This window comes from Natator depressus, chromosome 28 (genome assembly GCF_965152275.1).
Source record: "Natator depressus isolate rNatDep1 chromosome 28, rNatDep2.hap1, whole genome shotgun sequence".
NCBI lineage: Eukaryota > Metazoa > Chordata > Testudines > Cheloniidae > Natator > Natator depressus.
The window spans coordinates 13,106,824-13,129,743 of record NC_134261.1 but is presented as its reverse complement, the minus strand read 5'-3'; the positions used below and the strand labels follow the sequence as shown (position 1 = coordinate 13,129,743).

The 22,920-nt window shown below is 51.0% G+C and overlaps 1 protein-coding gene across 4 annotated transcripts in view; it reads left to right on the top strand.

The window, feature by feature from the left end:
- LOC141978902 (uncharacterized) overlaps positions 1–22,920 on the top strand; it is a 92,460-nt gene that overhangs the window by 15,740 nt on the left and 53,800 nt on the right. The window contains exons 1-2 of one of the 4 annotated variants that reach the window (XM_074941263.1): positions 17,427–19,382; positions 20,341–20,840. The exons of 1 other annotated variant lie outside the window; for it this stretch is intronic. The gene's annotated coding sequence lies outside the window, so the exon portion shown is untranslated. Of the gene's footprint in view, positions 1–17,426; positions 19,383–20,340; positions 20,841–22,920 lie in introns of those variants that run through there. 2 more of the 4 variants (XM_074941258.1, XM_074941256.1) reach the window with 2 other exon arrangements.

The window sequence follows — 22,920 nt, the reverse complement described above, 5'->3', positions numbered from 1 at the left end:
GCAGGTGACCAACTGTGAACCCCACACCTTAAATTCCTTGGGAATTTTGCAAGTCCCCTTCCTGTTGGCTCAGTGACGCATGCAGTGGTCTCAGCGCATCTTTCCAGATGACCACGCCTGCTCCATGCATCAGGCGATCCCCATCTTGGAGCAATGTTGAGCTGCTGGACCTCATCAGCATTTGGGGAGAGGAGGCTGTCCCCTTCCAGCTGTGCTCCAGCCATAGGAATTATGGTACGTATGGACAGATTTCACGATGCATGAGAGAAAGGGGCCATCACTGGGACACACTGCAATCCAGGGTGAAAGTGAAGGAGCTGTAGAAGGCCTACTCCATGGCGCGGGAGGCAAACCACCACTCTGGTGCTGCACCCATGACCTCCCAGTTCTACAAAGAGCTGGATGTGATAGTTGGTGGTGACCCCACCTCCAATGCGAAGTCCAGTGTGGATACTTCGGTGGCTCACTTGCCAGTTGAGAGTGGACTGAGCCAGGAGGAGGAAATCTTGGATGAGGAGGTGGAGGGAGACCCAGAGGCAGATGATGAGTCAGAGGTCAGAGATGCATGCAGAAAGGAGTTCTCTATCCCGGAGGAAGCTAGCCAGTCACTGCACTTCACCAAGCTCCAACAGCTAACAGGAGAGGAGGCCCCTGGTAAGTGGGTTTGATTTTGGGAATCCATTGAAGTGAGTTCTTCGGGGCAGGAGGGTTGCAGAAAGCAGGCTTGTGTCTGTATGATGTGCGTACCACCACATGCCCAGTCTGAGCGGCGGAACAGGGTGATGATTGACTCCCTCGCTTCACTGGAATCTGCCCCAGAGATCTTCATGAATCTCTCCTGAAGATACTGGGCAACCCATTGCCACAGCTTTTTTGGCAGAACTGCTTTGTCTCTTCCCCCATTCAGGGTAACTTTCCCGTGCCACTCTGCCGTCACTGGGGAGGAGTGGGGGAGACAATTGCTTCACACAGGCGAGCCACTTAAGGGCCAGGGTGGACGCCGCAGTCTTGGAGAAGATCCTCCCTTGATTCCCTGCTCACCCTCAGCAGTGAGATATCTTCCGTAATGAACACAGCCTGTGCAGAATGTGGGCACAGGAATGATTATAAGGCCCTCCCTATAGTGCTGTCTCTCCCCACAGCATTAAGGGGTAAGCAGGGTCTCCCAGGATCACAATGGGTATTTCAACTTCCGCTACAGTGATCTTCTGGTCTGGGAAGAAAGTCCCTGCTTTCAGCTTCCTGAATAGGCCAGTGTCCTGAAAGTTACATGTGTCTTGCCCCTTTCCAGATCAGTCTGTGTTAATGTCCGTGAAACGCTCACGGTCATCCACAAGTGCCTGGAGAACTATAGAAAAATACCCCTTGTGATTAATGTACTTGGTGGCTAGGTAGTCAGGTGCCAGAATTGGAATGTGTGTACCATCTATCCCCCTCCGCAGTTAGGGAAGCCCATTTGTGCAAAGCCATCCACAATGTCACACGTTGCCCAGAGTCTCAGTCTTTCAGAGCAGGATGCAATTAATGGCCCTGCACACTTGTCAATATGCATCCAATGGTCGACTTTCTGACTCCAAACTGGTTAGCAACTGTCATAAATATAAAGGGAAAGGTAACCACCTTTCTGTATACAGTGCTATAAAATCCCTCCTGGCCGAGGCAACATCCTGTTACCTGTAAAGGGTTAAGAAGCTCAGCTAAGCTGGCTGGCACTTGACCCAAAGGACCAATAAGGGGAGAAGATACTTTCAAATCTTGGAGGTGGGAGGGTGGGGAGGCTTTTGTTTTGTGCTCTTTGTTTACATTTTGTTCTCACTCGGGACTGAGAGAGGCCAGACAGAAATCCCTCTTCTCCAACCCATCGTAATCCAAGTCTCCAGTATTGCAACCAGTATAGGTAAGCCAGGCAAAGCGATTAGTTTCTTTTGTTTTATGTGAATTTTTGCTGTGTTAAGAGGGAGATTTATTCCTGTTTTCTGTAACTTTCAGGTTTTGCCCAGAGGGGGATCCTCTGTGTTTTGAATCTGAATACCCTGTAAAAGTATTTTACATCCTGATTTTACAGAGATGATTTTTACCTTTCTTTTTTTTCTTTTTTCTTTTTTTAAATAAAATCCTTCTTTTAAGAACCTGACTGATTTTTCCATTGTTCCAAGATCCAAGGGTTTGGGTCTTTGATGATTTTGTAACCAAATTGGTTAGGATATTATTCTCAAGCCTCCCCAGGAAAGGGGGTGTAGGGCTTGTGGGGATATATTGGGGGAAGACGTCTCCCAGTGGTCTCTTTCCCTGTTCTTTGTTTAAAATGCTTGGTCGTGGCAGCATACTGTTCAAGGACAAGGCAAAGTTTGTACCTTGGGGAAGTTTTTAACCTAAGCTGGTAAAAATAAGTTTAGGGGGTCTTTCATGTGGGTCCCCACATCTGTACCCTAGAGTTCAGAGTGGGGAAGGAACCCTGACAGCAACCAATTGGTGGGAGTTTGGAGTAGCCAGCTTCCATGGTGCAATTGCCACGCGCTTCTCCAATGACAGGGCAGCTCTCATTCTCATGTCCTTGCACTGCAGGGCTGGGGCAGGCTCATCACACAGTCCCATGAAAGTGGCTTTCCTCATCCGAAATCTCTGCAGCCACTGCTCGTCATCCCAGACGTGCATCACGATGTGATCCCACCACTCAGTGCTTGTTTCCCGAGCCCAAAAGCGGCGTTCCACTGTGGTCAGCACCTCTGTGAATGCCCCAATGAATCTGTTATCGTAGCTACTACGGATGGCGATATCAATGTCTAACTCCTCTACCTTTGTAGTTTAAGGAATATCTCCACTGCCAGTCGTGACGTGTTAGTAAGTTCGGGATCCATTCCTGCAGAGCGCGCAGTACACAAATCATTGAAAGGTGGCGCCAAATGCGGACGGAAGCACAGGGATTGCTGAGATGGGAAGCAGTGCATCACGGGACATTCACGGAGGTGCTGAGCACAGTAGAATCATAGAATATCAGGGTTGGAAGGGACCTCAGGAGGTATCTAGTCCAACCCCCTGCTCAAAGCAGGACCGATCCCCAACTAATCATCCCAGCCAGGGCTTTGTCAAGCCTGACCTTAAAAACTTCCAAGGAAGGAGATTCTACCACCTCCCTAGGTAACGCATTCCAGTGTTTCACCAATGCCGCTTTTGGGCTCAGGAAACACCTCCATCCCACCTTCCCACAACTCTTAGCGGCAGAAGAGAAAGAGGTGCTCAGTGGGATAGCCGCCCAGAGTGCACCGCTCCACGTACCGCTATAAGTGCCGCAAGTGTGAACACACTATTGCGCAGGCAGCTGACAGTGTGAACACACAATAGTGGTTTCCCTTCAGCGCTCGCTCAGTGGCACTGTAACTCCCAGCACTGTAACTCTGCCAGTGTAGACGCAGCCTAAGCGAGACTGACTGCCAGTATCCCAGGACTGATCCCAGGAGGGATCCCCCTCTGGGGAATGAAGCACAACGTTGACAGGCTATGCAACCTTCACTAGTCTCCCTGTACCTGACAAGCCTGCTAGCCCAACGTGCCGCACCATCTATTGCATTACCTGGTTCCTAAACTGCAGCTACGGTTCCTGCTCCAGGTGACTCCAAAGACCGAGAGGTGCAGAGATCCAACCCCTTATAATCTTAGTAACGTTTTGTTTCTTTTTGTCTTTCTTTTTGTGAACTTGGAGACCTCCCGGCCTTTCTATTAGGGGGTGAGGGGGGTGTGTGTGTGTGTGTGTGTGAACACCTCTGAAATCTACAAAGGGAAGATGCTAGGAAGAGTAGTTCCCCAAATCTTAATAGCCTTCAAACTCTGCGCGATGAAATGACTGAATGCATGCTCCTCACCTGCGGAAGCATTGCAAGGAATTGAGCTGTCAGATATGTATAGTTCAGCGAGAGCTGTTTGAACTTCTTTTACTAATGTCTCTCTAAGGTCTGTATGTGTTTTGGGGCGAGAGGGCAAGGAGAAGTATTAGCTACACAATAGTGAAATCTAAGGAGAAAACTAATTAGCTTTGAGGTTGTAGGCTAAATGTAAGCAATAATTTGGTTTCGGTATTGAAATATTCAGCTGGCTAAATCTGGGTTGCACTGTCTGGGTAAAAATCTCTGATTGGGGTTTTAGCATCACTAAATATGCACCTGCCTTCTTCGGGTTGCCGTTTTAGGGTTTATAAGTGTTGATTTTCTGCTGTATTAATCTGATGGTTTGACTAAATTGACGACTTGATTCCAATGCAATATCCTCATTAACTCATTGATTTACTGATTTGACCTGAACTTTATCACTGCATTGTTTAACCCTTAGCTGAGTGGTGTCCACAGTCATTTAGCCTTCGTGATGGGAGCTCTTGGATTTATTTGTTCATGTTAATAAAGCATTTAACTGGGATATCGAGTCATTTCTTTCAATAAGCAACCGGGGCTGAAACTTGTATTTGTATATTTCCCTTTAATTGAATCTCCCATTTTCTTCATTTCATACTCTTCTAAGTTAAGGAATGTGCAGCAACCAAAACGGACACAAACCTGTTGCTGCCCCATTCTGTGCCCATCCAGCAGGAGTATAGAAGAAACATCTCCTGGAGAAAGGATTGTAACACTGGACTGTAAATACAGAGGCATGTTCCCAAGGTTTGCTGTCTTTCTCAAATCGTGGCATAAGGGTGACACCTGCAGCTGCTTGTAATCACTACTGGCAGGAAGGAGACACCTACGTGCATTCCCTTGGGAGGCAGGGGGATCTGGGAGACCCTGGACACTGGGGGATATTTACCCAGAGCACAGGAGTAATCTACTCAGGGGCGATGCAGGAGAAAAGAGCTGGGCACTGCTTTCCCCACTTATTTCTCCTTATCCCCTTTCAGTCTCTTCACTTTCCCTTTCTTTCCCCTCCCCCCACCCTCTGGCAGGGAGACTTGGTCACGTCCCTGCTCCCAGGGGCGCTCACTCTCCCGTAGCTGGATCGGCCCCTGCGAGTGCTAATAGGAGCGAGAGCCTGGGTGTGGGTCAGTCCCTGCAGCAGCTCTGGGACACACAGAGGCAGGAGGAGGAGCAGAGATGGGGCTAGTTCCCACCTCAGAGAGTCCCTGGCGTGGTGAGTGCGGCAGCTGCAGCCCAGGTTGGGAACTGAGGGCTGGTAGGAAGGAGGGCAGGAAAAGAGCCATGGGGCAGATCCCGGAGGCGGGGCTCTGTACGGTACGAGACACTGCTGGTGCTGCCGCCTCCGGTGTGAGCTGGGAGCCCGGGCTGAGCTCCAGGCTGTTCCTGCGGCCCCAGTGGGGCTGTCCAGGGACAGACTTTCACTGAAGCACTTTCTGTGCCCATCTGAGGTGGGGACTTTCTCCAGCTGGACCCAGTCCCAGACTCTGCTGCCCCTGGCCAGGAGCTGCAGGCACCAGGGGCCAGAGAGACCCCAGGGCCAGTGCTGAGTGGGCAGGACAGAGACTCCGCACAAAGTCAGGCTAACTTGGAGCTTTGGCCTCTCCCCACTGCTCCTGGGGACTGTCAGTCTCAGAGTCCTGATTTCCCATTGACCCTTCTCCTTTCCTTTTGTACCGGGAACTAGCCAACCAAAAAACCCCACTGAGCTTTAGTAAGGGGCCAACAATCCCCTCATGCAAGCCAGCCCCATGAGGGTCACAGATGTCCAGAGAAAACAGCACAAGCTGGTTCCATGGTGTAACGGTCAGGACTCTGAATCCTGCAATCCGAATTCAAATCTCAGTGGGACTTCCTCTTTGCTTGCGGCAAAGCCCTGGCGCTTGAAGTGCTCACCTTCCCTGTCTCCAGTTGTGAAAGAGTGAGTCTTTTCCCTCCTGCTGGGTGACTCTCGCCCACCAGAGCCAGGTCTTCAGTCGGGATGGCGTGACGGGATGGTCGCAGTGAGTTGGGCCTCTAGAACTTGCCACCCTGGCTACTGTTAAGGACAAGTTTGCATATGTGACTCCATTTTGGTTTGGGGCCCACCATTGTCTAAAAGCAAACACATCATGTACCAGAAGGAGTGTTTCTTAGATACTGCATTCCGGTGAAAACGACCCCTGTCTCCAGCCTGTCTCGATTCCCGGTTTCTGTTCTTTGTTTGTTCCTAACTCCCTGCCTCCTGGCCTTTTGATGTGGGCCTCCCATCCTGATAAGAAAAGTTACTGATGCGTTGCTTCAGGGCCATGGTGGGGAGTTGAAGTAACAGTTTAAGCACGGGGAATGTACCTAGCAGGGATAGGTGGTAGATGAGGAAAGGGTTTGTCTATTGGCTAAGGTTTCCGATGCACGAGGGCAACATGCTTTGCTGAAGGGTATATAATCTTTGTATAACCTGCATTTGGGGTCTCCCTCTGACTAGCAGGGGGGCACCACGCTCGAGCGTAATAAACTTAGTATCTTTGGGAACTCTGCAGTTGTGGACTTTGTTCGTGTGCCTTAGCGTAGACTCAAACTGTGCGTGACCTATCGGGTATAATTCGCAGCAGTCCTTGTGCGTGACCTATCGGGTATAATTCGCAACACTACCGATGCCTACAATCCTGCAGTTTGACCTGATGGTTGGGATTCTCGCTGCTTCATCTGACGCCCAAAAGTTTGGCCCTTTTGCTTGCTGCCACACTTTTTCTCTTGCCCACATGGTGCTTAAAGAAAGGAGTGCCAGGGCTAGGCTTCCTAGTCAGGGCTAGGCAGGAGGGAGGAAGAGTCCCAGGCTGGAGCCCAGCGCACCTCTCCTCCTCTGGGCACATAGAGGACAGGTGGCTGGTGCTGACAGCTCCAAGGGAAGGCTTAAAAGCTACACAGTAACCAAGGGTGAGGAGAACCATGCCTATTCATGGCTAGCTGAGAGCCACGAAGACACCCAGCCAGCCTGCTCCTTGGCAATGCCAAACAGGCACTAAACACCACCCGCAGACCAGCATGTGGGGTGGCTGCTGATGCTCTGTGGCCAACATCAGAATGTTGTGGGAAAGCAGGGCCACCTCCCTGATGGGGCCTCTGACTGTTCCCACTCCAGGTGCTCACGTTTGCAGTGGGGCAGGAGATTTTTCCCCAAGAGGCTTTTCCCCAGCTGGCGAGAAGCAGAGGGGTGCCCTACACTGCGCGGGTAAAACCGCAAGCACAACCTATTCTGTCATTCCTATATATTTTGTATTGTGATATTACCATGTCCTATTGATAAAAATAGGTAGTACTGAGCTTGGTGGAATGATAATAATCAATCTCCCCATTTAAAACCAGGTATTCAAGGACACTCAGTTGAGAATTTAGCCTTCTTGCATTTGTACACAACAACCTATCACATCTGTCAATATTTAGTTGTCTGCCTTCATGCGATGGAATTGAATAGGACTCTTTGTCATTTGACAGTTTCTCTTCAGCTACTACCTCTACTTTATGAACTTCTGTCCTCTCCTCTTTAGTAGGATATTCAGAATCCCCATTCAGCGATCCTCCCCTAAGCGATGGCTCTGTCCAAACCATGTGTTCCTTCACACCTATTGTCGTTCCCTCAGCCCTTAGTTTAATAGCCCCTTTATGAACTTTTTAATTTTACATACCAGAAGTCTGGTTCCATTTTGGTTTAGGCGGACCCCATCCTTCCTGTATAGGTTCCTCCTTTCCCAAGAGGCTCCCCAGTTCCTAATAAACCTAAAACCCTCCTCTCTACACCATCATCAAATGATGAGCCAAAGAGATTGACATTCAGCTGTGCAACAAGAGGAATGTCTTTTAAAGCTAAAAGGGATCCAGCCATCTGCTGTCCCAGGAACGGGTTGGTTCAAGAGGACATGCCATGGCCATTTAACCTGAGCTGTATCATGCATTTGAGTCTGAGCCCTATCACTGACAACTTTCTGACAATGTGCGTTGCAGATTTTTCTTACCCTCTGCAGGAGTTTCTCTTCGAAGTCTTGCCTTGATACCAACATTTGTCTTTTGAACACCATTTTCAAGTGCTTTCAAATTTACATGGAGATATTGGACAGGTAGCTAATTCAGAGTTTTGAGAGCATTGCTCTGTCAACTGTTGGTGTGAAAAAAAATAACATCCCTACCTGACATAGTTTGCTGGCAAAAGCTGAAATGTAGACACAGTTACAGTGGCAAAAAAGGTCCATTAAAAAGAAATCAAGGAAATTAGATGCCCACAAATTACATTAGAGCAGAGTTAAAGTTTCCCAGTGCTACCTCATGCCCTTCCAGCATGTGTATAGTGGTGAAAGTAAAAACCTCTGAAAACCAGGAAATGAAGAACTAAACTAACATGCTGCCCCGTCAATGCAACCTTAATACTGCCCCTACCCCCTAACCCTGGAGCTGGCAAATGTCACGAGGAATAGGTCAGTAAAGGTGGTGCAAAGGTTAACCATCTACCCAGGGAATTAGCAAATTTTCCATCTCCTCAAGTCTTCAAAGCAGGACTGGATGCCTTTCTGGAAGATGTTTTCATCAAAACAGGAAGTGTTCAGCTCACTAGAATGGTAATTAGATGAAACTGTTTGACCCGTATCATAGAAAAGATCAGACTAGATGACCTAATAGTATCTCTTGGCCTTAATATGTATTGGGGACTAATCAACAGGAGGAATGAGAAAAAGAACATGCCATTGTTTGTGTTGTACAGATTTGAATATCACCATTTATCTGCACACCCTCCCGCTATGGGCACCGAGTCAGCTGTAGCTTTCACGGAACGGAGGGGGGAATTGTTGGAGCAGCTGGGCAGAGCTGGGACTGTGACACAGAGAGAGGTGCACGTCCAACTTGAAGGAACAGGGATTCCTCAGGGCCGTGCCGAGTGTTGTAGGTTGTGTCAATAAAGGCGCACACGGGTGCGTTCTTGTCCAGGGGCAGAGTTAAGGTTGCATTGTGGGGGCGAGGTGAAGCTTGACGCTGCACGTCCCCTGATAAGAACGGAGGGGCCGGGAAGCCCTTACCCGGCGAGGTCACGGTCTCGTAGCTCTCCTGCAGGACGTCGCTGCGGAGGGCTGCGCGGGCTCCAGCTCGGCCCCCCCGACGCAGCGACCTTCACAGCCGCCGCCTCGACGGTCACCAGCCCCTGGAAGAGCAACGGCCTGCTGACGGCCCGTCGCTCCCAGGGGAGGGGGGCCGGTCACGGGGGAGGCAGGTGGTCGGCACAGTCCCACCCCCCCCATCCCCGCAGAGAGAGGGGGCAGGGCAGGGTGACCAGGCATCAAACTGTGAAAAATCAGGACGGAGGGTGGGGGTGGGGGGGTAATAGGACGGTTGGACGCGGGGGCGGGGCCGGGGGGGCGGTTGGACACGGGGGGGCGGGACGCGGGGGGGGCGGGGCCGGGGGACGGTTGCACGCGGGGGCGGGGCCGGGGGGGCAGTTGGACGCGGGGGCGGGGCCGGTCGGACGGTTGGACGCGGGGGCGGGGCCGGGGGGGCGGTTGGACACGGGGTGGCGGGACGCGGGGGGGGCGGGGCCGGGGGACGGTTGCACGCGGGGGCGGGGCCGGGGGGGGCAGTTGGACCCGGGGGCGGGGCCGGTCGGACGGTTGGACGCGGGGGCGGGGCCGGGGGGCGGTTGGTTCGATCCCCAGCGGGCGGGACGCGGGGACACCAGAGTTCGCCTGAGGCGCGGGAAGGCGCCGGCGGGGGGCGGGGCCGGGGGGCGGGGTCAGGCTGACCCCGGGGCCCGCCCTTCCCTGGGCCGGAGGAGGCGGAAGCGGCCCCCGGGGCAGGCTGGGAGATGTAGTGCCTGACTCCCCCGGGAGCGGAAGTGACGTTGGAAGGGGGAGGCGGAGCCGGGCTGGGCTCGCGCGGGGCCGGGGAGCGGTTGGGGCCGTTGGAGCTCTGGGCATGCGCAGATCGCGGCGGGGGGCGAGACTTTCCTTAGCTCCCCCCCGTGCCCGGCCCGGGCCCCGCTCCCGCCGCAGCCGCCCTGGGGCCGCCCCGGGCTCCGCCCGCCCCGCTGCGGCGCTGTAGCCTCCCGCAGCGCCGGGATCTGCCCCCGGGGGGGGCAGGAGAAGGGGGGAGACCGGGGGGGGCAGGAGAAGGGGGGAGACCGGGGGGGGCAGGAAAAGGGGGCAGGAGAAGGGGGGAGACCGGGGGGGGCAGGAAAAGGGGGCAGGAGAAGGGGGGAGACCGGGGGGGGCAGGAAAAGGGGGCAGGAGAAGGGGGGAGACCGGGGGGGGCAGGAAAAGGGGGGGAGGGAAAATTGTCGGCGCAGCCCGGACGTGGCGGGGGGGAGGAGCCGGGGCCCCCCGGGGAACGGGGAGGGAAAGGGGGGGGCTGAGATCCCTTCGGATTTACTGCTGCCCCCTCCCCTGGGACCCCCCCCCCCGCTCCCGCCCTGCCCCCTTTCTCCACAGCAGCGAGCAGCAGCCCGGTTGACCCCCCCCCCCAGGGGCTGCAGGGCCCCCAACAAGACCCGGTAACGCGGAGCCCCCGGCTGAGGTCGGGCCCCTGTCGTGCCGGGCTCTGCGCAGACCCTGACCGAGATCGGGGCCCCCTTGGGACAGGGGCCGCGCAGACACCCCGGCTCTCCCCACCTGCCATTCGACACCCGCCGCTGGCCCATGCCGCCGGCTCGGGCGCCCAGGGCTCGGGCGAAGGGGCTGGTTCGTGGCAGGGTAGGGGTCTGGGCTCGGGCTGGAGGACCGTGCGCGGTGGGAGGGGGCCGGGCCTTGGGCTGCAGCCCAAGCCGGACCATCGACACCCCCATTCCACAGCCCCGCAGCCTGAGCCCTGCGAGCCCCTGTCCGTGGGCACGGGGCAGCCGCCGGTGCCCACCTGCAGTGTAGACGTGCCCACAGCGACCGAGGGGCCTTGCCACAAAACCCCAAAGGCTACATCGGGAAATGGTGGGAGGCTACTCCCCATTTTACAAAAGGGGAAACTGATGCTCAGAGAGCTGAAGTAATTTGCTCAATTTTTCTTAGAGCATTTGGGGCAAAACTGGGAACTGAATCCAGATTGTTTGAATTCTTGCCTCTCCCCTTAACCCCAAGCCCAGCGTGTGTGTGCACAGTGTTGTTCTGGTCTGTGTTTGCCTTGCATTGGCTTCCAAGGGAGGCTGTGACATTTCCTTCATGGGAGGTTTTTAAGACCAGGTTAGAGGTAGACCAGTCTGGGAATGTCTTGAGTAGATGACCTCTCAAGATCCCTTCCAGGCCTACATTGAAATAATTCTGACTTGTGGTGTGTCGTGTTCCACGCTGAGCTGTTTTGCATGGTGCCGTTTAGAACTGTGATACACCATGTTGTGTTGCAGATTTATTGTGCATTGTTTTGCCTCAGCTTGTTTGGTGCCTGTGTTGTGTTGGTTTGAGTTGAGCTCTTTTCCATTGTGTACTTTTGTCCTAGGGTGTGTTAGTTTGCACTGTGTTGCTTTCTTTTTCTTTGTATTGTCATTTTTATGCTGTGGAGTATAGTTTTTTCTAGTTGTTTTTTCTCTGAATTTCCTGACATTATGTTGTGGTGGGTTTTATTCTGTATGTTGTTTTTCTACATATATATTGCTTAGCATCATAGAAATGTAGGGCTGAAAAGGACCTCATGATGCCATCAAGTCCAGCTCTCTCTGCCGAGGCAGGACCAAGTATATGTAGATTAGCTGTTGCAGAGTTTTGTCCTACCTGTTCTTAAAAACTTCCAGGAAAGAGACTCCACAGCCGCCCTTGTAAGACTCTTCCAGAGCTGAGCTACCTTGGCCCAGGGGACACCCACACAGACTTTAGGGGTGAGCAGCTCTGGAGAGAGAGAGGAGACCCCAGTCAGTGGGCAGCTGCATAAATAGACGAAAGTTGGGAGGAGAAACTTTGACGTGTCCAAGGTCACCCAGGCTGTCCGTGACAGAGCTAGAAAGAGATCCCAGTTCTAGTGCTGTTTTGGGCACTAAAGGTCTCTGCCACACTGGTGTTTTAGGCACTGGTGCAAACTTTTAGTATAGACACAATTTACACTAGTGCAGTCTGATTGGCACGGGTGCACCATGTCCCAGTTGGACGGTTTGGGGTGGGGAGGGGGACAGTGACTTCACTGAGGCGTGGGGCTGGCTGAACAGTGCAGCTGGTAACGGAGGGGCAGCAGTGAGTGCTGGAGGTACGAGCCAGGAGCACAGCCCCACAGGACTGGACACTGACTTCTCCTGACCCAGGGGACACCCCCACAGCTGTGTGCAGGGACTGCAGCTGAGCTGCCCTGCCAAGACAGCTTGTGCGTCCATGGACAAACCACCTCTTCCTGTAGCCTAATACAGTGGGGTCTGGGGACCTTTCCAAGCTGCAGGTGATGGGGCTCTGGAGTTAGTGGGGTCTGTTCCTGGATCTGTCACTGACCTGCTTAGGGAAGTCCTAGCCCCTCTCTGTTTTCCTCCTACCCATTGTCTACTTGGATTGTGATCTCTTTGGGGCAAGTGTCTGTGCAATGCAAGGCACAGTTTATAGACTCACAGACTTTAAGGCCAGAAAGGACCATCATGATCATCTAGTCTGAGCTCCTGCACATGACAGGCCACAGAACTTCCCTTGCCCACTCCAGTAATAGACCCCTAAACTCTGGCTGAGTTAATGAAGTCCTCAAATCGTTATTTAAAGACTTCAAGTTACCAAAAAACCCAACATTTACACCAGTTTAAACCTGCAAATCATAGAATCATAGAATATCAGGGTTGGAAGGGACCCCAGAAGGTCATCTAGTCCAACCCCCTGCTCGAAGCAGGACCAATTCCCAGTTAAATCATCCCAGCCAGGGCTTTGTCAAGCCTGACCTTAAAAACCTCTAAGGAAGGAGATTCTACCACCTCCCTAGGTAACGCATTCCAGTGTTTCACCACCCTCTTAGTGAAAAAGTTTTTCCTAATATCCAATCTAAACCTCCCCCATTGCAACTTGAGACCATTACTCCTCGTTCTGTCATCTGCTACCATTGAGAACAGTCTAGAGCCATCCTCTTTGGAACCCCCTTTCAGGTAGTTGAAAGCAGCTATCAAATCCCCCCTCATTCTTCTCTTCTGCAGACTAAACAATCCCAGCTCCCTCAGCCTCTCTTCATAAGTCATGTGCTCTAGACCCCTAATCATTTTTGTTGCCCTTCGCTGGACTCTCTCCAATTTATCCACATCCTTCTTGTAGTGTGGGGCCCAAAACTGGACACAGTACTCCAGATGAGGCCTCACCAGTGTCGAATAGAGGGGAACGATCACATCCCTCGATCTGCTGGCTATGCCCCTACTTATACATCCCAAAATGCCATTGGCCTTCTTGGCAACAAGGGCACACTGTTGACTCATATCCAGCTTCTCGTCCACTGTCACCCCTAGGTCCTTTTCCGCAGAACTGCTGCCTAGCCATTCGGTCCCTAGTCTGTAGCGGTGCATTGGATTCTTCCATCCTAAGTGCAGGACCCTGCACTTATCCTTATTGAACCTCATCAGATTTCTTTTGGCCCAATCCTCCAATTTGTCTAGGTCCTTCTGTATCCTATCCCTCCCCTCCAGCGTATCTACCACTCCTCCCAGTTTAGTATCATCTGCAAATTTGCTGAGAGTGCAATCCACACCATCCTCCAGATCATTTATGAAGATATTGAACAAAACCGGCCCCAGGACCGACCCCTGGGGCACTCCACTTGACACCGGCTGCCAACTAGACATGGAGCCATTGATCACTACCCATTGAGCCCGACAATCTAGCCAGCTTTCTACCCACCTTATAGTGCATTCATCTAGCCCATACTTCCTTAACTTGCTGACAAGAATACTGTGGGAGACCGTGTCAAAAGCTTTGCTAAAGTCAAGAAACAATACATCCACTGCTTTCCCTTCATCCACAGAACCAGTAATCTCATCATAAAAGGCGATTAGATTAGTCAGGCATGACCTTCCCTTGGTGAATCCATGCTGACTGTTCCTGATCACTTTCCTCTCATGTAAGTGTTTCAGGATTGATTCTTTGAGGACCTGCTCCATGATTTTTCCAGGGACTGAGGTGAGGCTGACTGGCCTGTAGTTCCCAGGATCCTCCTTCTTCCCTTTTTTAAAGATTGGCACTACATTAGCCTTTTTCCAGTCATCCGGGACTTCCCCTGTTCGCCACGAGTTTTCAAAGATAATGGCCAAGGGCTCTGCAATCACAGCCGCCAATTCCTTCAGCACTCTCGGATGTAACTCGTCCGGCCCCATGGACTTGTGCACGTCCAGCTTTTCTAAATAGTCCCTAACCACCTCTATCTCCACAGAGGGCTGGCCATCTCTTCCCCATTCTGTGATGCCCAGCGCAGCAGTCTGGGAGCTGACCTTGTTAGTGAAAACAGAGGCAAAAAAAGCATTGAGTACATTAGCTTTTTTTGACCCATGCCATGCCCCATGCTGCAGAGGAAGGCAGAAAAACAAACAAACAACCGAAAAAACCACACCTCAGGGTCTCTGCCAGTCTGAGTCTGGGCAAAATTCCTTCCCATCCCCAAATATGGCAATCAATTAGACCCTGAGCATGTGGGGAAGACCCAGCAGCCAGACACCTGGGAAAGAATTCTCTAGTAACTCAGAGACCTCCCCATCTAGTGTCCCATCACCGGCCTTTGGAGATATTTGCTGCTAGCAGTCGCAGATCGGCTACCTGCCATTGTAGGCAGTCCCATCCTACCATCCCCTCCATAAAGGTATCCAGCTCAGTCTTGAAGACAGTTAGATTTTTTGCCCCTACTGCTTCCCTTGGGAGGCTGTTCCAAAACTTTGCTCTGATGGTTAGAAACCTTTGCCTAATTTCAAGCCAAAACTTATTTGATGGCCAGTATCCATTTGTTCTAGTGTCAGCATTGGTGCTTAACCTAAATAACTCCTCTCCTTCCCTGGTATTTATCCTTCTGGTATATTTATAGACAGCAATCATATCTCCCCTCAGCTTCCTTTTGGTTCGGCTACACAAGAAGAGCTCTTTGAGTCTCCTCTCATAAGGCAGATTTTCCATTCCTCAGATCATCCTAGTAGCCCTTCTCTGTACCTTTTCCACTTTGAATTCATCCTTTTTAAACATGGGAGACCAGAATGGCCCACAGTATTTCAGATGAGGTCTCATCAGTGCCTTGTATAACAGTACTAACCCTTCCCTCTGTCTCCTGGAAATACTTCGCCTGATGCATCCTAGGACTGCATTAACCTATTTCACGTCCGCATCCCATTGGCAGCTCATAATTATCCTGTGATCAACCAATACACCTAGGTCTTTCTCCTCCTCTGTCACTTCCAACTGATCAATCCCCATCTTATTGCAAAAACTCTTGTTGTTAGTCTGCCCTGCCCCCGGTTACCCAGTCCCAGCTGCTTCAGCCCCCCACCATACTCCAAACCTCTTCACCCTCCAACTATCCGCTGCCAGTCTTCCCGCGCTGTTACCGCTTCCTCACTGGCAGAGAAACTCTAAGCTCTATTCCCTTCTCTTGGCCTCTGAAAGTTGCCTTGCCCAGGGCTTTGCTGCCTGTGTGAATGGAAGGTAGGGTTGGGGAGCCATCACTTTCTGCGTATTTACTGAACAGTCATCTAGTCACTGACCTCTTCATTAATGTAGAGGTAAGGTTGCCCAGTAGTATGTTGGGCCCTGCCACAATGTCAAGTTCAGCAAAAGTCAAACCTCCAAAAACTTGGAAATACAGAGCTAATGTGCATGCCAGTGCAACCTTAACTCTGCCCCCTGGAGCTGGCAACAGCCACTGGGTATTCTCTGCCTGCACTCCAGCTGCGCACACGGTGATAGGTGTAACTGCACTGAAAGGTAATGGCATTAATTAGAGCAACTTAGTGGAGGTGTGATTGTGATATGAGAACACCTGAGTCTGAGTCCCCCCCCCCATGTGTGCGATGAAAGGAATGAGGTGCATGTGTACCTTGAGCTTCCAGTCTGTATCTTTTTTCTGCACTGAGCTGTGCATGTTGTCAGGAGGAAACAGGGGACTGCTTGCCATGGGAATGGTCAGCAGTGAGATGGGATCTGAGAGCAGTGTGTGTGCTTAACGATGGGTAAGTGAATGTAGAATGTTAGCTGGAACTTGTGATGGAAAGGATGAAAGAGTTGTAAAAAGGGGTGAAGAGGTGTTCAGTTGACCAATTGTGTGGCTGTTTCTGGGGAGCAGGCTCAAAGTATCTGAGTGTAGAACAGGTTTCAGCAGCTCCTGTACAGTGTAGCTCACCTAAAACCAAATTCCGTCTTAGCAAAGATAAAGTGCTTTATTGTGTGCCCTGGTTGTCATTTTCCCTAGTACTTTAGTGATAGGCACTGTCGTAACCATACAGCTAAGGGTAGCCTAGAATTCCTTCTAACCTGTAAGGGGTTAAGAAGCTCAAATAACCTGGTTGGCACCTGACCAAAAGGACCAATGGGGAAAGAAGATACTTTCAGATCTGGGGCAGAGGGGGGGAAGGCTTTGTATGTGCTCTTTGTTTGTGTGTTCTCTGGGGAAGCAGAGAATCATCAGGTCAGAAAACTCCTCCTCCTAAAATGAGTCTCAGTATTGCAGAAAGAGTAAGTAAATAAGGCAAGGCATGTTAGATTATCTTTTGTTTTTAGCTTGTCAATTTTCCCTTTGCTAGAGGGAGGTTTATTCCTGTTTTCTGTAACTTTGAAACTAAGCCTAGAGGGAGCTCCTCTGTGTTTGTGAATCTTTTGTTACCCTGTAAAGTTATCTTTCATCCTGATTTTACAGAGGTGATTCTTTCATCTTTTCTTTAAATAAAATTCTTCTTTTAAGTACCAGATTGATTTTTCAGTGTCCTATAGACCCAAGGGGTTCGGTTTGTGCTCACTTTGTAACCAATTGGTTAGGATATTATTCTCAAGCCTCCCCAGGAAAGGGGGTGTAAGGGCTTGGGAGGATATTTGGGGGGAGATAGGGCTCCAAGTGGCCCTCCCTGAATGTTTGTTTAAATCACTTGGTGGTGGCAGCATACTGTCCAAGGACAAAAGGAATTTGTACCTTGGGGAAGTTTTTAACCTAAGCTAGTAGAAATAAGGTTAGAGGGTCTTTCATGCGGGTCCCCACATCTGTACCCTAGAGTTCAGAGTGGGGAGGGAACCCTGACAGGCACTATCTCAAATGGCCGGTTGCACATAGGTGTGGTGTTGGAGTAAAGGAAGGCTCGTTGCTCACGTCGGTCAGATTTAGGGTTACATTCATAAGTACCATATCTCTGCATTTCCTACTTATTACAAGTTTGAGTTTTGCTGATCTCTCTTCTGGAGGGGTACCAGACATTTCCAGGCAACCTTAAATCCTGAATTATCATTTTTTTGAAAGTGAATTTCCTAGCTTTTTGCACAGAGCAATGTTGGCTGGAGGAGTTAGCAATGCTATAGGTAGTTGCGGGTCTCAAAGAAGTTTGCAATCAGAGGCAGAGAGCAGTACAATGACTTACCCAAGGTCACCCGGGAGGCCTGTGGCAGAGCCAAGGAATTGTCCCTGTCCAGTGCTCTTTCCATGTAGTTGCTGGGTGATTCTAAAGTGCAGCTCCCCGCTCCTGTACTTTTTGTTATGGTGGAATGGGAATAATGGTTATACTTTCAAATGTCTCTCTCCTTCTCCACCTCCTCCTCCTGCCACCATTTCCAGCTCTGTCTCCCCTTCTTTCAAGTGTTTGTCATGAGCAGTTGGTAACCCAGCCAGTGAGAGCAATCTCCGACATGGTCTGTGCCCCAAGAGCTTGACAGTTTAATTACATGGTGGTTACAGTAACTAAGTACATGAGAGAAGACTGGTGTTTGTCTCTCTCTCTCTTTCTCCTCCTCCTCCTCTTCCTGCCAGCATTTCTTGTCTATCCTATCCAGCCCTCTCTTAGCATTGTAGGACCCAGTAGCTGTCAGATGTACTAGGCTGCTGCACACACGTATTACAGGCAGTAGCATACTGTATGGCACATGCCAGCTTGGGCCTGATGTAGCCTGATCTGAACACTGAGCTGGGCCTCTCTGCTACTTCCAGCTGGGCCTCCTGCCCCTGCTCCAGCCATGCCCTAGCTCTGCCCAGTCTGCCCCTCCTCCAAACATTCCCCCTCCCCTATACGCTCTGGGCTTCCCCTCCACACCATACACGGGTAACATGTGCTTTTTAAACTATTCATATTTTGGATTTCAGATGATTAAATTTGTGTTATCTTCAGCTAACCACCCCCACCCCAGTTTCAGTTTTTTGGTGGTGCCCCAATGGTTTTCCATTGATAGTTTGGGAGGGAGCAAGGCTGGTCACTTGAGCTTTGCGTTACCTTGCCAGCTGACTAGTGAGGAGTGACGACTCCCTCTTGGGTGGATAGGCCAATCCTAGAGCCCGTTACCTCTCGGTGATTGATTTTTCTATTCCAAGTCCATAAAGTAGATTTTCAATATAAATGCTTCTTTCTTTACATGTGTCCCATACATTGATCTCTCAGTAATTATGAGTCTTGACCAGTTATGAGCTTTCTGTAGACACGTCACATGACCATCCTCTGAGAGATGGGTTTGGTGTGATGGTTTTGTCAGGTCTCAGGTGAGAGTTGCTGGCAAAGACCGAGGCCTGGTCTACACTACGAGTTTATGTCGAATATAGCAGCATTAAATCTGAATTAACCCTGCACCCGTCCACACAACAAAGCCATTTTTTCAACATAAAGGGCTCTTAAAACCGATTTCTGTACTCCTCCCCAACGAGGGGATTAGTGCTGAAATCGATATCGCCATTTCGAATTAGGGTTAGTGTGGATGCAATTCGAAGTTATTGGCCTCCGGGAGGTATCCCACAGTGCACCATTGTGACCGCTCTGGACAGCACTCTGAACTCGGATGCACTGGCCAGGTGTACAGGAAAAGCCCCGGGAACTTTTGAATCTCATTTCCTGTTTGGCCAGGCGAGCTCATCAGCACAGATGACCATGCAGTCCCAGAATCGAAAAAGAGCTCCAGCGTGGACCGAACGGGAGGTACTGGATCTGATCGCTGTATGGGGAGAGGAATCCGTGTTATCAGAACTACGTTCCAAAAGACGAAATGCCAAAACATTTCAAAATATCTCCGAGGCCGCGAGGGACAGAGGCTACAGCAGGGACACAACACAGTGCCATGTGAAACTTAAGGAGCTCAGACAAGCATACCAGAAAACCAAAAAATCAAATGGACACTCTGGGACAGAGCCCCAGACATGCTGCTTCTACGTTGAGCTGCAAGCAATTTTAGGGGGGGCTGCCACCACTACCCCACCCCTGTCTGTGGACTCCGATGATGGGGTACTCTCCGCCATGCCTCAGGATTTTGCAGATGGGGAAGATGAGCAGTAGGAGGACAAGCTTGGGGAGAGCACACAGCACACCATTCTCCCCGACAGCCAGGATCTTTTTATCACTCTGACTGAAATACCCTCCCAACCCAACGAAGCCAGAGAGGACTTCTGGTGAGTGTACTTTTTTAAATATAATACATGTTATAAAAGCAAGCGTTTTTTAATGATTAAGTAGCCCTGAGGACTTGGGATGCATTCGTGGGCAGTACTGCTACTGGAAAAGTCTGTTAACGTGTCTGTGGATGGAGTGCAAATCCTCCAGGGACATCTCCATGAAGCTCTCCTGGAGGTACTCTAAAAGCCTTTGCAGAAGGTTTCTGGGGAGAGCTGCCTTAGTTCGTCCTCCATGGTAGGACACTTAACCATGCCGTGCTAATAGCAAGTAATCTGGTATCATTGCATGACAAAGCCTGGCAGCGTATGGTCCCGGTGTTTGCTGGCATTCAAGCAACATCCGTTCTTTATCTCTCTGTTATCCTCAGGAGAGTGATATCGTTCATGGTAACCTGGTTGAAATAGGGGAATTTGATTAAGGGGACGTTCAGAGGTGCCTGTTCCTTCTGGGCTGTTTGCCTGTGGCTGAAAAGAAATCCTCCCCACAGTTACCCATGCGGGGGGGCATTGGCGCTGAGCTGTTTGTGTTTGGCTAGCAGGGATCTTCCCTGATACCAGCCAGGCAGTGGGGGGAGGGGAAAAGCAATCATCCCAGAGAATTAGATGGGGGGAGGGGGTTTGGTTTCTGCTGCTGCACGTTAACAGGAAAACTGCAGCACTAAATGGCCAACTCAGCGGGCTTTGCTTGGTATGGGAAAGGACGGGGCTGCTGTTATGAAGGTTGCAGAAGCCGAAAGACTATGGCTTACCATGGCTGCCTGCAAGCCGAATTCTGTTGCCTGGCCCTGCATGTGTGATCTCTAACACCAGAGCCGCAGGCACTCAATATAAGATGCAAAATGCGGCCTTGTACCAAAATCACATGTGCTATGTAATGTGAATAGTGTTGTTCACCGTGAAAGAGTATAGCCTTTGCTCTGTAAAATGTATCTTCACTCCCTTTTTTTCCCTCCAGCAGCTGCAAATGTTTCAAGCCTCCCTTCTCCATCCCAAAGGCTATCTCAGATGAGGCGGCAAAAAAAACGCACATGCGATGAAATGTTCTCTGAGCTCATGCAGTCATCCGGCACTGACAGAGCTGTGTGGAGGGACACAATAGGAGAGTACAGGATGGTGGCCAATGAACGTGAGGAGAGGTGGCGGCAGGAAGATCAGAGGATGCATGAGGAAATGCTGGGGCTCCTGTGGGATCAAATGGACATGCTCTGGCATCTGGTGGAGGTTCAGGAACGGCAGCAGGATCACAGACTGCCACTGCAGCCCCTGCTTAACCGCCCTCCATCCTCTCCAAGTTCCATAGCCTCCTCACCCAGATGCCTAAGAATGTGGGGTGGAGGCTCTGGGCACCCAATCACTCCACCCCAGTGGACAGCCCAAGCAACAGAAGGCTGGCATTCAACAAGTTTTAAAGTGGCCTTTTCCTTCCCTCCTCCCACACCGCACCCGGGCTACCTTGTGAGTTATCTCCCTATTTTTATAATCAATTAATAAAGAATACATGTTTTTTAAATGATAGTGACTTTATTTCCTTTGCAAGCAAGCTGTGATCGAAGGCAGGAGGGTGGGTGGCTTACACGGAATTAGAGTCAACTAAGGAGGTGGGCTCTCATCAAAGAGAAACAAACAGAAGTGTCATACAGTACCCTGTCCAGTCATGAAACTGGTTTTCAAAGCTTCTCTGATGCGCACCGCTTCCTGCCCTGGTGTCTGGCTGCGCATATTCAATGACCAGGCGATTTGCATCAACCTCCCACCCCGCCATAAACGTCTCCACCTTACTCTCACAGAGATTGTGGACAACACAACAAGCAGCAATAACAATGGGAATATTGGTTTCACTGAGGTCTGAGCGAGTCAGTAAACTGTGCCATCGACCCTTTAAACGTCCAAATGCACACTCTACCACCATTCTGCACTTGCACAGCCTATAGTTGAACAGCTCCTGACTACTGTCCAGGGTGCCTGTGTATGGCTTCATGAGCCAGGGCATTAAGGGATTGGCTGGGTCCCCAAGGATAACTATAGGCATTTCAACATCCCCAACAGTTATTTTCTGGTCTGGGAAGTAAATCTCTTCCTGCAGGTGTTTAAACAGACCAGAGTTCCTGAAGACACGAGCGTCAAGAACCTTTCCCGGCCATCCCACGTTGATGTTGGTGAAATGTCCCTTGTGATCCACCAGTGCTTGCAGCACCATTGAAAAGTACCCCTTGCGGTTTATGTACTGGCTGCCTGGTGGTCCGGTCCCAAGATAGGGATATGGGTTCCGTCTACAGCCCCACCACAGTTAGGGAATCCCATTGCGGCAAAGCCATCTAGTATGACCTGCACATTTCCCAGGATCACTACCCTTGATAGCAGCAGCTCAGTGATTGCGTTGGCTACTTGGATCACAGCAGCCCCCACAGTAGATTTGCCCACTCCAAATTGATTACTGACTGACAGGTAGCTGTCTGGTGTTGCAAGCTTCTACAGGACTATTGCCACTCGCTTGTGAACTGTGAGGGCTGCTCTCATCTTGGTATTCTTGCACTTCAGGGCAGGGGAAAGCAAGTCACAAAGTTCCATGAAAGTGTCCTTATGCATGCGAAAGTTTCGGAGCCACTGGGAATCATCCCAGACCTGCAATGCTATGCGGTCCCACCACTCTGTGCTTGTTTCCCTGGCCCAGAATTGGTGTTCCACAGCATGAGCCTGCCCCATTAACACCATGATCTCCAAATTGCGGGGGAACGTGGTTTTAGAGAAGTGTGTTCATGTCCTCATCACCGCGCTGCCATCACCGCCTCGCCTGGTTTTTCAGGTGCTGGTTCTGCATACACTGCACGATAATGCGGGAGGTGATTACAATGTTCATAACTCCGGTGGTGAGCTGAACGGGCTCCATGCTTGCTGTGCTATGGCATCTGCTCCTGCTTGGGCAATCCAGGGAAAAAGCCACAAAATGATTGTTTGCCGTTGCTCTGGCGGAGAGAGGGGCGACTGACAACATGGCTGACGGGGTGGCTTTGCGAGAAACAGAATGGCCCCCTCAAGGATAGAACTCAAAACTAGGTTTAGCAGGCTGTTGATTTCACAGAGGGAGGGAGGAGAAAATGAATACAAAACAAATCTGGTCTATTTCTTGTTTTGATCCACTTCATCTATCTTTATACATCTTGCTGGCAGAAGACTGTGCAATACGACGGCTCGCCATCGTCATCTCCTGGGTGCTTGGCAGAATACGGTGCAGTATGACTGCTGGCCATCGTCATCTCCTGGCTGCTGATTAAAAAGTGCACTGCCTGTAGGACTGAATCACCATAAGACAAAACTTAAAAGGGAAATGACCTGGCTGAGTCACTCCCATGTTTGCCCAGGCGCCCCTGAGTTCATCGAGGTCAGTTAAAAGAGCACCCTGGACTACGTCGATGACGGCTACCAGTCATACTGTACTGTCTGCTGCCAAAAGGCAATAAACTGCTGCTGTGTAGCAATGCATTACCGCGTCTGCCAGCACCCAGGAGACATATGGTGACGGTTAGCTGAGCGGGCT